Below are 3417 nucleotides of genomic sequence, written 5' to 3' on the forward strand. Positions count from 1 at the left end.
GAGATGACTCAGAATAAGACAGGCTATTGAAATGCTGCCATATCTGCCCTGATTAGGATGCTGAGGAATCAGGAAGCCATGATGCAACTACTGTCTCCAGACACAGACTCTCTTAGCTTTGATACAGAAGTCAAGATGCTGCCTCTACAACTTTGAGAGCCATGTCACACTTGCTATATCCACACCAGATGCCATGAATGTCATGTACTCCATTTAACTAAGTGCTGAATTCAAGTCTTTCATTCATGAATGTGATTAACAAAACTGAAGTCTTACTTTCAAGAGAACTGGGAAAATGTAGTTTTTACCTTTCCAGCCTTGATATAGAGAAGCACACTTTGAGGAGGTCAGAATAGTTATTTAGGGAGCCAATTCACTGCATATGCCACACCACATCACTTTCTTTCTTGATATACATTTTGATTTGGTGAATCACATTCTTTATCAGCTTCCCCTCGAAAAGGATGTGTAGCCAGGAATTTTTGGAAAAACTTTTCATGTCTAAAAATGTCTTTATTTATTAATCAATGTTACCCACAATAAACTTAATTAAAAAATAATGCAAAAATAAAAAAATAAAAATGTCTATTTTACACTTAACAGTTTGCCTGGATATAGTATTTTATGGTTGGAAATTACTTTCCATCAGAATTTCGAAGACATTTTTTTTTCCTTCTGGGCAATGTAGAGAAATCACACACACATTTCAGAAACGTACTCAGATTCTCAGATAGCAACACCCAGACCAACCTGGCTCCGGGGGTAACCCTGCATCTGCTTCATGTTCCTCTGTCCCTTAGCATGACTACAGGTATGTGTGACAGCATGAGGGTGAGTGGCATGCAGCTGTGTATGCCCCAGTTCTGTGCAGAGGGCTCAGCCCCTGAAGAAGCTGGTCTTGGGACCAGGTCTCCTGAGTCATGTCCTGCTTCCATGCAGGGATGAAGACATTTTTACATTGTCTGCTAGATTTCACTGTTGTGGTTGAGAAGTCTGATGCCATTTTTATTCTTGAATATTTGTGTATAGACTATTAGCTTTTTTTCCTCTCAGGAAGCTTTTTGGGTCCTTTCTTTATACCTGGTTTTATAAAAATTTAGTGATGTGACATTTTCTTTAACTCTGGGCTCTTTCATTATGGATACTTCTACTTTTTAATTCTAGGTTTCCTTTGTATTTATTTTTTCTTTATGAAGTTCCTTTTCTCCATTTCTTTGTTTTCTTCCTGAAATGCCTAAAAGTTGGATGTAAAGATTTTTTAGATATAGCTTCTGATTTTCTTATTATCTCCCATTTTCTATCTCTTAGTATTTTGGTTTCACTTCTTAGTAGATTTCCTCAACTTTATCTTTTAATATTTATGTTGAATTTAATTGTTGCCATCATACTTTAATTCCTAGGAGATTTTTATTGTTGCTCTTTTTACAGCATACTGCTCATGTTTTATGGATATATTACTTATTATCTCTTTTATGATATTATTATTTTTAAAGTTTTCTTTTGGTCTCTGCTTAGTTCGTGTTTCTCTTGAGTTCTTTTTATTGTCCCTGGTGGTTTGTTTTGGCCTCTGACTCTCCACACTGAGGTTTCAGTTTCCCCAATTCTGTGCAGTTATCACTTGTTTAACTACTTTTGTCTTCCAAAATTTTATTCACACTGTGTTCTGCTGTTGTCTTTTCTTCTGTTATTCTTGTCCTTATGGGCTTAAGACTTCTTTTTAAAAAATCTGTTTACTATGTCACTCGCTAAAGTTTTAGAGAGGAACCAGGATAACATATACATTCAATATAGTATGTTTTAAAATGACTTTCATTTGATGTGTGAGGGACTAAGGTTCAGGGGAGTGAGGTATTTTGTCCAAGGATGTGTTGCAGAAATGTTACGAAATCAAACCGGTGAGAAACCAAGCACCACTAGGATAGTTGGAGAACTCAGGTTTATTGTGCCAGTGGTCCCAGAAGAGCTAGTGCTCTAAAGATCTGAGCCACGAGCTCAGTGGCAATCCTGCTTTTATAGGGCTTATCCACGCTGTTATAGTTGGACTGATTGGTTGATTTGTCCACAGGTGGTTACAGACCTTGTGAGTTGCTATGGGCTTCGGGCAGTTACAGAGCATGAGATTTTCAGACAGGAATTTAGGCAGTATATCTGTTATCTAGACAGAACAATCAAAGAGGAGGGCGAGTCTTCAATTGATCTCAAGATCACTCTGCCCTTTGGTTTATGCAGCAAGCATGTCTACAGAAGCAGACAAAGCTGATTACAAGGTTAGCCATTCGAGTGGAAAATACCTCTTCAAATCAAATGCTAATCTATGGCAAAGCCAAACTAAAACCTAGTTCTTCTGATTTCAAGTTCAAGGCTATTACCAATTTCTTCTTTCCCATATCTTCCTACCACCAGTGCTTATAACTATCTGATACGCTTCCTATGATTTCTTTATTTAATAACTTATTCGCTTTTCACCTCACCTTTTATGCTGTATATAGGCAGTACTAAAACAATACCTGGCACAGAGTATTTAATTATTGAATAGATTAATGAAAAATAGAAGAACTGTACCTTAGATTTCTCTTTGCTTAAGATTATGCTTTTAGGGAATACAAACTCTTTTCTAGGTGATGGTTGATGAGAGGCATTCAGACATTTTGACTTGGGGTTTTGGAAGATGATATGTTACCTTTATTAAAAGTTGAAAAACAGGATGATTGAGCACATGAAAAAAAAATTTTATTTTTGCTTTTTTTTTTGTAATGCTTACAGCCCCTAGTATTCCTAGGTGGTCTCCCATCCAAGTACTAATCAGGCCCAACCCTGCTTAGCTTCCGAGATCAGACAAGATCCGGCACGTTCAAGGTGGCATGGCCATAGACTGAGCATGTGAAATTTGAAGACAGAAGTAGGTTTCCATGTTTGGGTTCAAATCCCTGCTACCTCACTTATAATATGCAACCTCTTCTTCCTTTTCAAAAGTCTCAGAAGGTAAGAGAATATGAATTTTAAAGCCACAGATCAGTGTGGCTGATCTTTTAATTTTTCCTTTTTCTCTCTTTAATCATCCTACCCCTGCCCCACCCACACTCGATTTGAAGTTCTATGGCATCTGCATTTGAAGAAAAGGGCATTTCTTCCTTTGTCTGCATGAGGAAGTGCTAACTGTGTTTTGTAGAACTTGTGTGAGTCAACTCCCCAAAGGCTAGAAAATCATTTTTTATTGTCTTGGTGATTTTTCCTAAATCTTCTGAGTATGCTGACTATAATGCTTTACAATGCTTTTATTTTTATTAATACTAGACGGAAATTCAGATCTTTAGTGCTTTTGGCTGGAGACCAGGGGAAGATAGTATAGCAAGTAATTACATTTTATTTTTAGTCCTTATATTTAATTGGGCCATTATTTCTTGGTAACTTAATAAA

At 36.8% G+C, this 3417-nt stretch overlaps 1 pseudogene; it reads right to left on the bottom strand.

Annotated features, from left to right (window-relative positions):
* Nucleotides 1-2754: 2754 nt before the first annotated feature.
* On the bottom strand, nt 2755-2873 carry LOC118603443 (annotated as a pseudogene).
* Nucleotides 2874-3417: the final 544 nt, after the last annotated feature.

The sequence above is a fragment of the Rousettus aegyptiacus genome, unplaced genomic scaffold (assembly GCF_014176215.1).
Source record: "Rousettus aegyptiacus isolate mRouAeg1 unplaced genomic scaffold, mRouAeg1.p scaffold_m13_p_5, whole genome shotgun sequence".
Lineage (NCBI taxonomy): Eukaryota > Metazoa > Chordata > Mammalia > Chiroptera > Pteropodidae > Rousettus > Rousettus aegyptiacus.